This window comes from Ovis aries, chromosome 20 (assembly GCF_016772045.2).
Source record: "Ovis aries strain OAR_USU_Benz2616 breed Rambouillet chromosome 20, ARS-UI_Ramb_v3.0, whole genome shotgun sequence".
NCBI classification, from domain to species: Eukaryota; Metazoa; Chordata; class Mammalia; order Artiodactyla; family Bovidae; genus Ovis; species Ovis aries.
This window is the reverse complement of record NC_056073.1, coordinates 49,011,755-49,029,118: the sequence shown is the minus strand read 5'-3', so window position 1 is coordinate 49,029,118 and position 17,364 is coordinate 49,011,755. Positions and strand designations below refer to the sequence as shown.

General features: G+C 49.4%; 1 long non-coding RNA gene across 1 annotated transcript; it reads right to left on the bottom strand.

The window, feature by feature from the left end:
• Window positions 1-7,089: 7,089 nt before the first annotated feature.
• LOC132658286 (uncharacterized) lies at window positions 7,090-11,355 on the bottom strand. The gene is made up of 3 exons (XR_009597695.1): window positions 10,612-11,355; window positions 8,734-9,125; window positions 7,090-8,169 (listed from the first exon to the last, which is right to left on the bottom strand). It is a non-coding gene; the product is annotated as an uncharacterized LOC132658286 (long non-coding RNA).
• Between the last annotated feature and the right edge of the window lie 6,009 nt (window positions 11,356-17,364).

Here is a 17,364-nt window from a genome sequence, read left to right as displayed (position 1 = left end):
CTGGGCATGTGTCGGGGAGATGGGAGGTACATGTGCGGGGCAGGTAACGTGGAGGCTGCGCGTGGCAGAAGGGGTGGAATCTTCCAGGTGGACTTTCTTGAAAGTCATCCATCTGGTTCTGTGGTTGTCCCATGTACATAGTCACGACAAAATGACTGAGGCAAGAGGAATCTGAGGCTTTAACTCTTTTTGGTGGATGAGGGGCCCTCTCAGTCAGTATTGTCCAAGCAGAAGACATGAGCATAGACGTTGCGTGAAACCGTCCATTGAGATGCGGGTAAAAATATTAGAATTTCTGTTTATATTGACTTCAACTTTTTATTGTGATAAAATATATATAACATAAAATTTGCCCTTTGACCATCTTTAAGGGTGCGGTTAAGTGGCACTAGGAACTTGCAGCGTTGTGTAACCAATGCCACCATCCACCTCCGGAGCGTTCATCTTCACAAACTGAAACTCCACACCCTTCAGACACTAGCCTCCATGCACCCCTCTCCCAGCCTCCGGTAACCTCTGTCCCATCTTCAGTGTGCATGAACTGTTTGATAACTCTACGTACCTCATTTAAATGAAATTGTGTAGTGCTTGTCTTTGGTGACTGGCTTATTTCACTGGGCATAATATCAGTATTCTCAAGGTTTACCCTTCCTTCTCTTTCAGGATTGAGTACAATTCCATTGTGAGTGTATCGATTGTGTTTATTGAGGCGTCTACCAACGGACACTAAAATTGCCTCACCTGTCGACTGCTGAGAATGACACCGCTATGCCACGGATGTGCAAATAGCTGGTTGACCCGCCCTCATCATTTTGGGTTTACACCCAGAAGTAGAGTTACTGAATCGTACGGCAGTCCTGCTTTTAACTCTTTGAGGAACCTCCATGCTGTTTTCCACAGTGGTTTCACTATTTTACACTCCCAGAAACAGGGCACAAGCGTTTCAGTTTTATCGCAGCTTCATCAGCCCTTGTTTTTTTCTGTTTTTAAATAGTGGCCATCCTAATGGTGTGAAGCAGTGTCTCGTTGTGGTTTCATCTGTATTTCCCTAGTGATTAGTGATGTCAAGCCTCCTTTCATGTGCTTACTGGCCATCTGCGTATCTTCTTGACGGAAATGTCTGTTCAAGTTCCTGGCTCATTGTCAAATAAGATTTTCGTTGTTATTGGGATGTAGGGGTTCTGTGTGTATGGTGGATAATAACTCTTTTCAGACAAATGTTCAGGAACTATATCTTCCCGTCTTGTGGGTTATCTTTTCATTCTGTAGACAGTTTTTTCTGATGCATGAAATTTTAAATTTTGATGCATTCCAATTTATCTTATTTTCTCTTTGCTACTTGTGCTTTTGATACCGTATCCAGGGAAACGTTGCCACGTCCAATGTCGTAGAACTTTCTCTCTCTGTTTCCCTCTGTAAGAGTTTCTTGGCTTCATGTCGTGCTCTTTGGTCCACTTTGAGTCAAGCTTTTGCATATGATGTAAGACAAGGGTCCAGTCTCACTCTTTCGCCTGTGGATACCCAGGTTTCCAGCATCATTTGTTGAAAAGTCTGTTCTTCCCCTACTGAATGCTCTTGGCACCCTGGTCAAGAACCAGTTGACTCTATACCTGAGGGCTTCTTCTGGGCTGTCTGTTCGATTCCACTGGTCTCTATGTCTGTTACACTGTTCTGATTACTATAGATTTACAGCAAGCTTGGAAATTAAGAAGGGCGAGAGAGAGAGAGAGTGAAGTCGCTCAGTCGTGTCAGACTCTTTGCGACCCCATGGACTGTAGGAGCCTACTATGCTCCTCTGTCCATGGGATTTTCCAGGCAAGAGTACTGGAGTGGCTTGCCAGTTCCTTCTCCAAAGAAGGGTGAAGCCTTCATATTTATTCTTGTTTTAAAAATTTGTTTTGGTTATTTGATGTCCCTCAAGATCTCATATGAATTGTAAAATATTTTTCTATTTCTGTAAAAAACAACAACATTTGGGGGATTTTGATAGAGATTGCTTTGAATCTGCAGATCATTCTGGGTAGAATGGACATCTTAATAATACTCAGTCTTCTAACTGATAACGTGGGCTGTCTTTCCATTCAGACATGTCCTCGCTAATTTATTGCAGCAACATTTTTTAGTTTTCAGTGTACAAAACTTTGTCTCCTTGGTGAAGCTTATTCCTAAATTATTTTATTCTTTTCATACTACTGTAAACAGAATTGTTTCCTTAATCTCCTCTTCAGATCATTCGTCACTGGTGTGTGTAGAAACGCACCTAGTTTTTGTGTGTGGATTTTGATTCTGCCCGGAGGATTACTAGTATCTTGTTCCTCAGGATATTAGCCATCACTGCGGAGTGCGTAGCTTTGAGGGAGGAAGACATTCGGCTGCAAGAGACAGAAAACCAACCACAGTGACTTCGGACTGAAGGGGGTTGTTTTCCTCTTGTAGCAAGAATCTCGAGGCAGGCAGGCAGGCAGGGGAACTGCCACCCGCTTTAAGAAGCCTGGTGCCTTCTGTCTTCCACCTCTGCCTTCCTCACCAAGTGGCTTTTGTCTTCAAGACTGAAAACCGCGGCTGCATCACCGAGAGCCGTCTCTACTAACAGATGTCTCAGCTGCATCGCAGGCGGGAGGAAGGGCAAAGGGAAAACCAGAGTCTCTGAGGGGTGTGCTCCAGGGTTCACAGGAGGAGCGCTCAACCGCCTTCATTTTAAGAGTCACTTTACACAGCCCAGCCATTCCCTGCTACTGAAAGCATTAGCCACTGGCTCTCATTGTGCCAGTCTGCCATTGTTAATGAGATAGCATTCATTTTATCATTCTTAATTTTCCATTTATCATTCTTAATTTACCGTAAAACTGTATGTCAACTCCCCTCTTAGCAAAACACGTCAGCAATGGCAAAATACTGACATTAGTATAACAGTGTTCCTTAGAAATATTATATGTGGTTTTCTCTGCATTTGTCTAAGAAGTGCTATGTGCTCACTTCCCTAGAGGGCGTCACCTTGCAGAAGAATCTCAAGGTGGTGTTTCCTGGCCAGGACTCCACAGTAATGCTAAAGCATCTTCCCAGTGGTGGACCTACAACCAGGGTTCCCAGGGGATTCCTAGGCGTTTTCCCCTCTAGAGAAGAAAGGAAAATGCAAACGTCATTTCCGGCAGAACACCCTGAATTGTGTTATGCGTGTGTGTAGCTATAAATAGCTTAAGCACGTATGCATAGCATATAAGTGGTAGAGTTTTGAATGACAACCCGCATTTCCAAATGTCCACGTAATATAACTTTCTTTGCCTGCTTGAGCAGTCTCCTTTCTATCTGACTCATAAGCGATGGAGGCATGTTAGTCTCACCTTCATGAACTTCTGCCTCCGCCACAATGGCTGGAGAGTCATCGCAGGACCCTCTGCAGCCGCAAGACTTGGGGAATTATAGGAAAATCCCCTCCTCTGCCATCTGCCCACAAGTTGCCATGGAGACCATCCGCCGTCCTCAGGTCCAGATGCGCTGTTCCTTTCTGAGTCGTGGTGGGGACACTGGAATCTTCCCAGAGCGGCCCGTCTCCCTAGATGCCCCTCCCAGCCTCCTCCTCCAGGGTCTTGCCACCTTGCTGGAAGCTTTTCTGCTAACTTCTCTCCTGAGCCAAGGTAGATCTTTTTCTTGACTGGGGATGGGAAATTCTGTGCTCTCCACGCTTTCTAGCAGGAGTTTTGTCTATGCCTTAAATCCCTTCACCTGCTCTAGGCTTGGACTTTTAGAAACCAAAGTAAAAATGGCTTGTAAAATGATTTGCGCTGTCAATCCTGACACAACCTTGCCCTCAGATGGTTGGTTAACCAAGTGTCAGTGGGTCACGTTATCTGATTGAGAGCGGCAGAAAGGAAAGAGAGAAATGCAGGGAGGGAAAGATCCGGGATCTTCGCGTCCAGAGACACGCCCCTGCTCTATGTCCTGGATGAATATGCACACACATGTGTACGTGTATGTGGACACGCACGAGGGCGTGCCCAAAACGTCCTAGCCAGTGTTAATATTTACTGCATCAGAAGAACGTTTTTAAAACTATAAACTATGTTTCTGTTAATATATCCAACTCAATGTTATTTGACTCTCACTTTGTCACTGGAAATGGAGAGAATAAAATATTCCAAAGAATTCTAGGTCTTGCTTTTTCCCTTAAAAAAGTCTTCATTGAATTGAGGTTTAGACTCTAAGTATAAAGATACATCCAAAAAATAAACAGGAAATTACAGCCATTCAACATGTACAGAAGCTGTAATTCAAACAACATATGGTAATGTTGAGCAGGAGACTCGTAATAATCAACATTTGTAAATTGCTTTCCACTTACTTGCGTGTATAATTTAATTCGATGCTTGCAATAGCCCTGGAAAGTATGTTGTGATGATTACCTCTGTTTCACAGATGAGGGGAAAAAGCAGGACGCCATGATGAAGAAATTTCTCCGGACTCACACCATTAGTCAGCGGGAGTGATTCACGTGAAAAGTTTGCCCATGTTACAGATTCCAAAACAAGGCGAAAGATGAGGATGATAGAAACGGGTATTATATGTAGGCGTGTCTTTAAGTGAACGCCTCGTGTAAACCTCTACATTGTGAGCTGGGTCGTGTAGCGTGCTGTGCGCTAAGTCGCTTTGGTCATATGCAAGTCTTGGCAACCCCCCGGCATGCAGCCCGCCAGGCTTCTCTGTCCTTGGGATTCTCCAGGCAAGAATGCTGCAGTGGGTTGCCACTTCCTTCTCCAGGGGATCTTCCCGACCCAGGGATCAAACTTGCATCTTCTGCACTGGCAGGCAAGTTTAACCACCAGCGCCACCTGGGAAGCCTTTGTTGAGTTGTACAATACCGGGGCTTTAAATCCAACCTAATCAGGATCTGTGGAGGTGAATCCTAGGGACTGGTGTTTTTGAAAGTTCCCTAGGTGGTTCTTCAATCAGCAGCCAGGACCAAGAATCACTATGTTTTTTATTGTTTGTTTGTTTTTTGCTGTTGCTGTTTGTTACGCAAACGAAAGGTACATTGAGAGACAGAGGGGGACAGAGGCGACAGTATCAGAACAAGAGAAGGGGGAGAGTGGAGGGGTTGGGTGTTTAGAGGCTGGGGAACTACTTGAGAAAACATGCTTTGAATAACTGTGCAAGGTCGCAAGGCATCACTAGTGTAGGACGTAATGAGAGATCAGTTTCGTTACTTACTTTCTAGAAATATCTTCATACACACCTGGATTTACAATAAACATGCTCAAAAATTTAAACACTTTAAATGGTTTCCCAGCCCTCTGGAATCTCTGTTGCTCGAAAAGTATAAAAGCGGTAGAGCAGTCCTCAGTGTTTGAGACAGCTAGAGTAAGAAGCTATTTACTTGCCACAGACATTGATAAAGTAGAACCAAATAAAAGTGGTTCTGAACGTTTCCTAAACAAAATGCAAAATGGACCTTTGATGTGCCAGGGATCGCTGGATTGGTCTCCCAAGCGGGTGTACAGAATTCCATGCACAGAGGTTACAGTTCTCCGTTTCCTTACCACACTTGGTGTTATTGAACTTTTCATTCTGGCCAGTTTGGTGAGGTGAGCAAAGAAGAAATGAAGACAAGGAAATGTGTACAAGAGGAAAAGGCACACTTTTCATTCATAGGACGATAGATAAAGAAGCTACAGATGCAATAATTGATGGAGTGCACACAGCAGTTAACATATATTAATTATATCTACAATTTCAGTAAATTAAAATTTCAGACCTGATACTGACCTGCCTCTTGGGAAACCTATATGCAGGTCAGGAAGCAGCAGTTAGAACTGGACCTGGAACAATAGACTGGTTCCAAATAGGAAAAGGAGTACGTCAAGGCTGTATAGTGTCACCCTGCTTATTTAACTTCTATGCAGAGTACATCATGAGAAACGCTGGGCTGGAAGAAGCGCAAGCTGGAATCAAGATTGCCGGGAGAAATATCAATAACTTCAGATATGCAGATGACACCACCCTAATGGCAGAAAGTGAAGAACTAAAGAGCTTCTTGATGAAAGTGAAAGAGGAGAGTGAAAAAGTTGGCTTAAAGCTCAACATTCAGAAAACGAAGATCATGGCATCTGGTCCCATCACTTCATGGGAAATAGATGGGGAAACAGTGTCAGACTTTATTTTTGGGGGCTCCAAAATCACTGCAGATGGTGATTGCAGCCATGAAATTAAAAGACGCTTACTCCTTGGAAGGAAAGTTATGACGAACCTAGACAGCATATTAAAAAGCAGAGACATTACTTTGCCAACAAAGATCCATGTAGCCAAGGCTATGGTTGTTCCAGTGGTCATGTATGGATGTGAGAGTTGGACTGTGAAGAAAGCTGAGCGCTGAAGAATTGATGCTTTTGAACTGTGGTGTTGGAGAAGACTCTTGAGAGTCCCTTGGACTGCAAGGAGATCCAACCAGTCTACTCTGAAGGAGAGCAGTCCTGGGTGTTCTTTGGAAGGACTAATGCTGAAGCTGAAACTCCAGTACTTTGGCCACCTCATGCGAAGAGTGGACTCATTGGAAAAGACCCTGATGCTGGGAGGGATTGGGGGCAGGAGGAGAAGGGGACGACAGAGGATGAGATGGCTGGATGGCATCACTGACTCGATGGACATGAGTTTGGGTGGACTCCGGGAGAGGGTGATGGACAGGGAGGCCTGGCGTGCTGTGATTCATGGGGTCGCAAAGAGTCGGACACGACTGAGCGACTGGACTGAACTGGACTGAACTGGACTGAACTGAACTGGACTGAGCTGAACTGGACTGAACTGGACTGAACTGGACTGAACTGGACTGAGCCTCAAAGCAAGCTGCACGAGGCCGCGTGCGTGTGGGTCATCTTTGAGAAAAGCTCTAAAATGTGCGAAGCATGATGTGTTTGTGAACCGACGCGTATGGAATAAGGACGCACAATCGTGCACGGGAAAATACACACCAACTTCCGGTGTTTCCTAAGGCAGGGGAAAAAGCCTGAGAGTGGCCATAAACAGGTTTTGAAACATCCTATTCGCTAACACTATTACAAAAGTGAAGTATATGAAGCAGATGTAAAACCATTAGCTAACAGGTCTTTCTTTAATTATTTCAAAAAAAATTTTGTTTGTTTGTTTTTGTTTTTCTTTCTGTGCCGGGCTTCACTGCCGCGTGTGCTTTGCTCTAGTTGTGGCGGCGTCTCCAGGGCCTGCTCTCACTGCGGCGGCTTCTCCTGCTGTGGGGGCACAGGCTCCAGGGCTCGAGGACTTAGTAGTCGCAGCTTTCGGGCTCTAGAGAACAGGCTCAGTACTTGAGGCGCATGGGCTTAGTTGCTCCAAGGGATGCGGAACCTTCTAAGATCAGGGCTCGAACCCGTGTCTCCTGCATCGGCAGGAGGATTCTTGACCACCGAGCCACCAGGGCAGCCCAAGGGTTTCTTGTAGAAATAAGACAGAATGGCAATGATCCTCATAACATGAGGGGAGAACAGGTCGGGTTGCCGTGGGTGACCTGGTCCTTTCAGTGAAGTGGGCATCGAGTTCTTCTGAGAGAAGGAGCTGGGGGGCAAGCTGAAGGTTCCAGGAGAGTGAAAACACGAACAACTGAGGTTTGCAGGGAATTGACTGGGGGTGAAAGGAAAGGTTACGGATGCTGGAAGCTCTTGGCCCTGCACAACAGTGCTGGGTGTGCAAGCATGCTCCAGCTCTCAGCTCATGCCAGTGGGCTCAGCAACACGGGATTCGGAAGAAAAGAATGAAGATGCAGTCAGCATAGCGGAAGAGGGCTCCGGAGGGAAGGTGGGGGATGTATTAGTATTGCTCGGATTTACCTGGCAGTTGTGGAACAAGGATGGCGGGGGTCTCAGGAGGACACAGTCACCTAACCAAATGCACTGGCCCGGTCAGCCTTTCCCAAAATGTGCTTTCTAGGACACTGGACCTTTAAAGTGAAGTGAAGTCGCTCAGTCGTGTCTGCCTCTTTGGGGCCCCATGGACTGTAGCCCACCAGGCTCCTCTGTCCACTGGGGATTCTCCAGGCAAGAATACTGGAGTGGTTGCCATTTCCTTCTCCAGGGGATCTTCCCGACCCAGGCATCGAACCTGGGTCTCCCGCATTCCAGGCAGACGCTTTAACCTCTGAGCCACCAGGGAAGGAGAGACCTTTAAAACATGCTTTAAAAAAAAAAAAAAAACAGTCATCAAATTATTTTGGAAAACCTTGGAGCTTCGCAAAGAATACGAATATGGTCAAATGTCCACAGGGACTTCCCTGTGATCTGGAGGTTTAGACCTCACCTTCCAGTGCTGGGGTGTGGGTTCAGTCCCTGGCTGGGGAGCTAGGATTCCACAGGCCTTGCAGCCAAGAAACCAAAACATAGAAGGGAACCAATATAGTAACAAATTCAGTAAAGGCTTTAAAATCAGTCCATGTCAAAAAAAGTCTAAAATTTGAAAAAAGCCGGCGGGCGTGTGTGGGGGGTTGGTCTACAAAGCCCAGAATAAACTTGTTTTGTAACCTAGCACTTAGAAAGCTTGTTTGACCTAGAGATGCTTTGGAGATACTTTCTCACATAACTAGTACCAACAGCTGGGGCAATTACTTCAATTGGTAAGGTAGGCTGTGCTGGTGCTACAGATCAGCCTCAGAATCCAGCGGCTGAGCCAGTTCATTCAGTTCAGCGGCTCAGTCATGTCCGGCTCTTTGCGACCCCATGGACTGCAGCACGCCAGGCTTACCTGTTTTCCACTATCTCCCAGGGTCCACCCAAACTCATGTCTGCTGAGTCAGTGATGCCATCCAGCCACCTCATCCTCTGGCGTCCCCTTCTCCTCCTGCCCTCAATCGCTCCCAGCATCAGGGTCTTTTCCAGTGAGTCAGCTCTTCGCATCAGGTGGCCAAAGTATTGGAGTTTCAGCTTCAGCACCAGTCCTTCCAATGAACACCCAGGACTGATCTCCTTTAGGATGGACTGGTTGGATCTCCTTACAGTCCAAGGGACTCTCAAGAGTCTTCTCCAACACCACAGTTCAAAAGCATGAAACATGTATATTATCATATGTGAAATAGATCACCAGTCCAGGTTCGATGCATGAGACAGGGTGCTCAGGGCTGGTGCACTGGGATGACCCTGTGGGATGGGATGAGGAGGCAGGTGGGAGGGGGATTCAGAATGGGGAACACATATATACCAATGGCTGATTCATGTCAATGTATGGCAAAAACCACTATAATATTGTAACGTAATTAGCCTCCAATTAAAATAAATAAATAAAATTTTTTAAAAAAGCAAAAAAAAAAAAGCATCAATGTTTTGGTGCTCAGCTTTCTTTATAGCCTAACTCTCGCATCCATGCATGACCACTGGAAAAACCAAAGCTTTGACTAGATGGACCTTTGTTGGGAAAGTCATGTCTCTGCTGCAACAGGTCAACCTCAGAATCCAGCAGCTGAGCCAACGTGGGTCCAAACAGCCACGCAGGAACCCGAGCTGATGGAGGTGAAGGAGGTCCCAGAGCCCTGTGACCCTCTTAGCGTGTGGCTCCAGGGCAGGGAAGCAAGCGCATGGAGAATCAGCGCTCACTCTGACCTGGACAATACACACTGCTGCTGCCAGCAGCTCACGGGCAGAACTGGTCACACAGCCCCACCCAACCATGTGGGGACAACTAGTGTTCCCTGGAACACAATTTGAAGAGCATCTGACGTCACAGGACACACAAGTTTTTCCAGTTCAAGGAGGGTGTGAAGAGAGTATTCTTAGGCATAAAGAAGAAAAGGCTCTGCTCTTTCTTGTCATTGAGGCGGAGAAGAAAGAGAAGGAGGAGGAGGGGAGGGGAGGAGGGGGAGGAGCTGGAGGAGAGATGGGGGCAGGGAAGAGATGGAGGAGTGGGAAGAGGGGAGGGAGGAGGGGGAGGAGAGGAGGGAGGAGAGTGAGGAGAAATGGGGCAGGAAAGAGATGGAGGAGGGGCAGGAGGGGAGGGAGGAGGAGGGGGAAGAGAGATGGGGGAAGGAAGAGATGGAGGAGGGGGAGGAGAAGGAGGAGAGAGGGGGCAGGGTTAGGAGGAGGGGAGGGGAGGAGGGGAGGAGAGATGGGGCAGGGAAGAGATGGAGGAGGGGGAGGAGGGGAGGGAGGAGGGGAGGAGAGATGGGGCAGGGAAGAGATGGAGGAGGGGGAGGAGGGGAGGGGAAGGAGGGGAGGAGAGATGGGGGCAGGGAAGAGATGGAGGAGGGGGAGGAGGGGAGGGGAGGAGGGGGAGCAGGGGTGGGGAGGAGGAGGAGAGATGGGGAGGGAAGAGATGGAGGAGGGGGAGGAGGGGAGGGGAGGAGGGGGAAGAGAGATGGGGGAAGGAAGAGATGGAGGAGGGGGAGGAGAAGGAGGGGGGCAGGGTTAGGGTTAGGAGGAGGGGAGGGGAGGAGGGGAGGAGAGATGGGGCAGGGAAGAGATGGAGGAGGGGGAGGAGGGGAGGGAAGAGGGGGAGGAGAGATGGGAGCAGGGAACAGATAGAGGAAAGGGAGGAGGGGAGGGGAAGGAGGAGGAGAGATAAGGGAGGGAAGAGATGGAGGAGGGGGAGGAGGGGAGGGGAGGGGGGAGGCTGCTGGGCAGCATGGCTTACCGAGGTCTTGCTCTGCTTCAGGCATCTGCTAAGCGCTTGCAGGACAGGCACCGTGTCATCCATTCCCCCAAGAACCCTCAGTAAGACGCATTATTACCCCCATTTTGCGACTCCGATCACTGAAGCTTAGAAAGGCCAGCTGATCTGTCCAAGGTCACAGCACAGGAGCTCGAGTCAGACCACGGCCGTGCTCACCCACCCCATGCCGCGACCCTGAGCTCTGGACGGCCAGGCCTCTACACGTAGCTCCTCATTTCATCCTCAGAACAAGCCTGCTGGCTAGATGGTGTGCCTGTGGCGAGAGGGGGATTTGAGCCCAGTTCTCGCTGGCTCCCGAAGTCCGGGTGAGCACGCCCATCAGACCTCTCTCTCTGCTGTTGATCGCAGTGTGTGGGTGCTTCGCACTTTCGTCAGCTGGCTCAGGCTCACACACGATATCCTGGACCAGACCTGCAGGCAGACCTTGCTGCCCTGGGGCCAGAAGGATGCTCACAGCTTCGTCCAGGTCCGCTTAGAAGGCGGCGCTCTCTGGGCTCTACTGCAGAGGCTCCTTCATGTTGGAAAGCCTAGATCCTGGCACCTTGAAGCCCCCACCCCCGAGTTGTTGTGAACGTCCTTCTTCCTCCGAGGCCATCACAAAGCTTCCCTACTTTTCTCTCTGAGTCTGGCATTCACTCCCCAGGAAATCTTTGTGTCGACTGCAAACTGGAAGATTTAAACATAAGCAATTAAAGTCAAAGGTGACTGTCTTTGAGGAAGGAAAGTAATATGAGTAACAGGGAGACGTAGACTCCCAGCTGTGTGGTTCCTGTGAGTCCAAATTAAAAGGTCCATGAAACCATCCCCTAGAGTCCCACCCCTGGGCCCAGTGGGTTCAGGGAAGACCTGGAGACCCATCTGGCTGATGTCACAAGAGGCTGGCGAGCCCGGAGGCTTGCTTTTCCAGGCACTTAAATGATGGACAGTTCAGGCAGAGAGCCTGGGACCTGACGGACGTGGCCACAGCTGGAGGTGGAGGCAGGCTGAGTCCTGCGACTCTCAGGGGCCGTGTGAACAGCACATCAGAAACACACGTTGGGCCACCAGCTCACAAGGCAAGTGGCCCCAGCAGCGGGGGTGTTAGGGTTATAGAGAAACCGTGTACACCAGCGGTTTCACACTCAGCCTCTGTGCGTTTGTCTGCTTGGTCTCCCACGTAGACGCAGTCTGAAGGTCGGCGTCCGGGGCCGCAAGGTGGTCCCGTGATGTCGCCAGCCACCCGGCCGGCTTCTCGTTTTTCTGTGCCTGCTCAAGGCGTCCGTCTTCGGTGGAGAGCAGCTGCTGCTGCTGTAGAGACGTCCAGGCTGCCAGGGGGACGGAGGAGGTGGACCCCTCAACTCCTGCTGAAATCTTACGAACTGCACCATCCACGGGGAGACAAGGAAATCCAGCTTTTCAGCTGGCTGCCTTGCTGCCTTCCCCAAATTCCAACCCTGAGAAATGAGGGGGAGACGGGAGTGAGGTGGTGCTTCATGGCCCCAGCCCCTCAAGGACGCCAGTAAACCACACACACTCACAGGCAGCTCCTGGAGACTCCACCCAGCCTGAGGGGATGCTCGCTTCACTGCGTCGTTTGCAGTCCAGGGGGCGGGCCAGGTCTCAGCCTCACCACACGTCTCCCCCAGAGCAGACGTCACCTCTGCCTTGCCCAGTTGGCCGAGGATTCTGCACATGGGGGTGGGCTCCCCACGCCAAGATGCTTCACCACCAAGTGCTCCCCAGGTTTGCCCTTTGCATCTTGCAAACCAGCTGCTCAGCTTTATCCCAGACCCCAGCAGGTGGTTCCCTTGGAAATCCGGAGGGTTCCGCTCACTGATCCCCTGCGGGGGGATCTCTGAGAACGCTCCCCTCTCTCTGCTGTACCCTTCACTAGCAGTCGCTGACACAGAACAAACAGCGGTTAAGGACCACGGTGTGGCGGGCACTGTGCATGGTATGGATTCTGAAGAGATAAAAGAACTTCTTTTCTGCAGAATTCAGATACTAGTGGGACAAACAGGTGCACAAATGCATTGCAGTGTGACCCAGGAGGGCTGCAGAGGATGAGGCCAGACTCTATTTATAGAACTTCATTGTGCTGGCAGGCCCAGCCACGGCCGACTCTTTGCAGCTCCATGGACCGCAGCAGCCAGGCCCCCTCACTGTCCCTCACTGTCTCTCGGAGCTTGCTCAAACTCGTGTCCATTGAGTCAGTGAAGCCATCCAACCATCTCATCCTCTGTTGCCCCCTTCTCCTCCTGCCTTCAATCTTTCCCAGCATCAGGGTCTTTTCCAATTAGTTGGCTCTTCCCATCAGGTGGCCAAAGTACTGGAGATTTTCTCATCGTACAGAAGACAGCTGTATCCCTCACCCACCCCAAGTCTTGGTTGGGATCTTTGCTGCAGGAGGATGTGTGAAACAACAAGATAAATTCAAGTTAATGATAAACCAAGGCCCTTAAGCTCACAAGGCTTTCTGTCCTTCCCTGTCTGGCACTTATTTCTGCAAGAAGGGTAAGCTGGTCCACAGAGGCTCATAACTCAGAAGCTCCAGAGCAGCACAGGCTGCGATGTTGATCCATTAAAATGTAATTTTTGCAGAACTATCGGATTTTCCAAAAGACAATAAATCATACACACAAACAAATATTCCACCTGATATCTTTCAGATAGGGCACTCTTTGTTCAACAAAATAATGAAAATTTGTTTTATCCAATAATACGAAATATTTATTCAAATGATAGTCAATCCTGAACTTTTTTCATCTTATAAAATATTTAACACTTCCTATATCCTGTTAGGATTTCCTGGGTGGCTCAGTGGTAAAGAATCTGCCTGCCAGTGAAGGAGACGTGGGTTCAATCCCTGGGTCAGGAAGAGCCCCTGGAGAGGGAATGGCAACCCCCTCGAGTACTCTTGCCTGGAGAATCCTGCAGGCAGAGGAGCCTGGCAGCTACAGTTCATGGGTAAAGAGTCAGACACAACTGAGAAGCAAACACTTTCACTTCCCAGATACAAACATGGGGACCACTCAGGTCCTGGGAGAGGTGGTGTGTGATGAAGGCCTTGTCAGTGGTGCAGGGAGCCCCCCAGGAACTCGGAGGTGGGAGAACTCACAGGGGGTCAGATGGTAGGTGTGTAAGGAGCTGGGCGAGGCTGGGGGAGGTGACTAGGGTGCAGGAAGGGGGCGGGGCTTCCCAGGCGGGGTGCCTGGGTGCCCGGGAGTGGACAGAGCCGACCCAAGTGGGTTGAATACTAAGGATGGCCGAGGAGTGTTAGATGCAGGGGCCGGCCTGGCTGCTAAGGCATCATTCCTTCAGTTGGCAGGCATTCACCGAACTCCTCTTCGGGGGGGGGTACTGGCTGGCAGCTCAGCCTGACCCTCACAGACACTGAGCCAGAACTGGGATGGTGAGCAGGGCTGGGAAGTTGATAAGATGCTTAGGAGGGGGGTTCTGACCTGGGCTGGGGCGTGAGAGAGTCACGAGCATCAGGGCGGACTGGGAGGCGGGTGGGAGGCTGGAATGTGCGTGAGTCAGACGGGGGGCATCTCCAGAGTCCAGGAGAGGCCACTGCTCCCTGTCCCCAGCGCTCTGGGACTGCAGAGGCGCCGCATGTTCTCCAGGGACAGGTAGGGCCAGCCTGCAGGATGGGTTTGGACAGAGAGGGAGCGTCCACCGGCAAGCCAGTGAGGGAGAGACCGGGAGAACTCAGGGGACAGCGCTCATCCTGTGCCTTCGGGTTCCGAGACCACAGGGAAGACGGACGCACCACACCCTTGATTTACAAAAAGTTTGACACTGCACTCCATAGACAGCCTCTGGCCACCATGGACATGCTTCCAAGGGAGGACTTGAGACCCAAGGGCCCGGGGGGAGTGCGTGGTATATATAAATCTCGATAGAAAACAAACAGGAAACAGTGCTATCCTTTTGAAAGTATCCTTACGTCTTCTCATACGCATTTCAAACTATTACCAGCTTCTTTCTCTTTCTGTCCTTGTTTTAACATTTATTAATGTTCTTGTGGTTGATTATTATAGTCAGAGTGTTTGAAAGGAGCCCAAAACCCAAGGCTCTAAGGATCTCACCCCTGGAGGATCTCACCCCAATGGGGCAGAGAGGAAGTGCAGAAATGGGGCGGGAGGGGGGCGGCTTTCACTGCCCAGCAGCGGACAACAGCAACCCAGACCATGGGGTCACATCTCAGTCCGGCCCCTGGACCGCGAGCGAGTGCTTGGTAGCTGCTTCCGCAGAACGCCTGGGATGTGTGTGCACGTAAGGCGTCCACACAAAACCCGGTCCATTCGGGTAGGGCCGGTGCGCGGCGCTGGTGGCAGTTGAGCTCCGCCCCGCTCGTCTGAGGCCGGGCCTGCAGGACTGAAGCTGTGGGTGTGATTCCTGGGATCCCTGAGGGGTCCGCTAGCTCGACCCCAAGGAGACTGGCTCCATCTGCCAGCCTGGCCAGCGTCGCACAAGTGGAGCCGCGTGGCGGGAGCCAGGGCTTGGCCTCTCGGCAGCTGAGTCTGCTTCATCGTATCTGCATCCGCCTCCTCTGTCATGTCTTCAGCCTCCCCGCCTGAGAGCCGCGCCGTGAACATCAAATTCTCCCGCTGAGACTGGAGGAAGGAGGCAGGATCCACTGGGTGGATCAAAGGCCTGGAGCCGGCAGGAGCCAAGATTTGCTTCCCATCTTCATGGAAGATAATCGGTTCTTGACGTGAGAAAGTACTGAAGGCCAAAGGGGAGTCGGTGTGAATTGGAACCAGAGGCTCAAGGAAGCAGAGGGGTACGACCCCACCCTCCCCCCGGGAACATGAGCTCCTACACGCAGGGCTCCGAGCACCAGATGTTAACAGGCAGAGCCACACCACCCATCTCTGAAACGCCCACGGCTGTTCCTGCGACCGCGAGCTTGCTTCTGGCAAGCGACTTGAGCTCATCACTGTAGGTTCTCTTTCCCTTTTAGATGCTTAAAATGTGTCTGAGCCTACGTCCATTGGCTCCTGTCTACCTACAGGAGAGAGAAGACGTCAGATCCTTGCCAGGCCAGATGGTCTGGCTTTATCTTCATTCTGGCTAAAAATGAGGTGCAGCCTGTTCCGGGTCATCACGCACACCAGGTGCGTCCCTGCGAGGAGGCCGCCGTAGTCAGCCTTTCTTTAAAGAGCCTCTGCGGTGCTGCAGTAAACTCGAGGCCTCCAAATGCTTTCAGGCGATGGTTTTGTTTTACTCTGAGAAGGCATCGGCCAAAATGAAGAGGTGCTATTTTTACTTGTTTAACTGGAATCTGTAATTCTTTCCATGGCATCTCCTATTCTGTCCCCAAAGTGGGTGCCAAGCCTTGATCTGCTTCCTAAAGATACATCTCTCTGGACTCAAACCTGAGCAGGTGGGGCAAAGTAGGAATGGCGGAAAAGACGAATAAAGTGTGAAATCGTGAAAACTTTAAAAAAAAAATGAGTCCATGGGAATAATTAGCATGCCATCTTTGTTGTTACACAAATTCTTTCCAAATTATTATTTAGATACTCATTTTGGAAACCAAAACATCTATAGGAAAACATACAAATAATTAAAGCCAACACATCTAAATATTAATATTCTTAATGCCTTTTAAAAATACTCGGTTGAGGTGATAGTCAACAATTTTTTGACTTACAAAGATGCTGATTACCCATGATTTTCTCCAGGGGACCTTCTCAACCTAGGGATTGAACGTGGGTCTCCTGTGTTAGCAGAAGGATTCTTTTCTATCTGAGCTACCAGTGAAGCCCCCTTTGATCTAATGCTAAGACCTTATTGGATAAATGGGTTCAGATTATTAGTAGAAAATATAAATTGCTTAAAACATGTAAAAAAATGTGTGACCTTCCTAATAATTAAGTAGATGCAAATACAAAGCAAAAGCAACCCATCTGAAGCTGTCATAAGGAGCCGGATGTGCGAGAGTCCACCTGTTCCGGGCTGTGTGGAGGGGAACAAGGACAGCGCTGGAGGGGATACAAGAGGACACAGGCTTTTCAGGAAGCAAATTGGCAATAAGGTAACAGATTTTTTTTTTTAATGTTCAAATCTTAGTTCTAGCAATTTCAGTTTTGTGAATTTATCCAGGGGAAAATATATTCTGTCCAAAGATGTACATTGCAGTATTTACAATGGTGAAAATTTAGGGGACATCCCTGGTGGTCCAGGGTGAAGAATCTGCTTGCCAACGCAGGGGACATGGGTTTGATCCCTGGTCTGGGGACTAAGACCCCATATGCTGCAGGGCAGCTAAGCCCACACGCCACAATTACTGAGGCTGTGCTCTGCAAAAAGAGAAACCACCAGAATGAGAAGCCCTCCCACCGCAGCTAAGAGGAGCCCCAGTCGCTGCAACTAGAGAAGAGGCTGTGTACAGCAACAGAGCCCCCCAAATTCTGGAAGCACACCCACATTCAAGATCAGAGAAATTAGGCCGCAATTAGACGCATGGAAAGCAGAGTCAAACAAACTTGTCTGTAAATCCCTTTGTCTGTTTAATAATTGTGCCACTTTAGACAAATTGCTAAAACTCTGAGCCTCAATTTCTTACCAATTTACATGACAATGATAATTTCTACCTCATTGGGCTGTTGTTGAAACGACATTTAAAAATGTATATACATTGCTTGGAACAGTGGAATGAGGCAAATACTAGCTTCTCTGTATTATTATTATTATTTGGTCATCTTCAGATTAGTTCAGCTATTG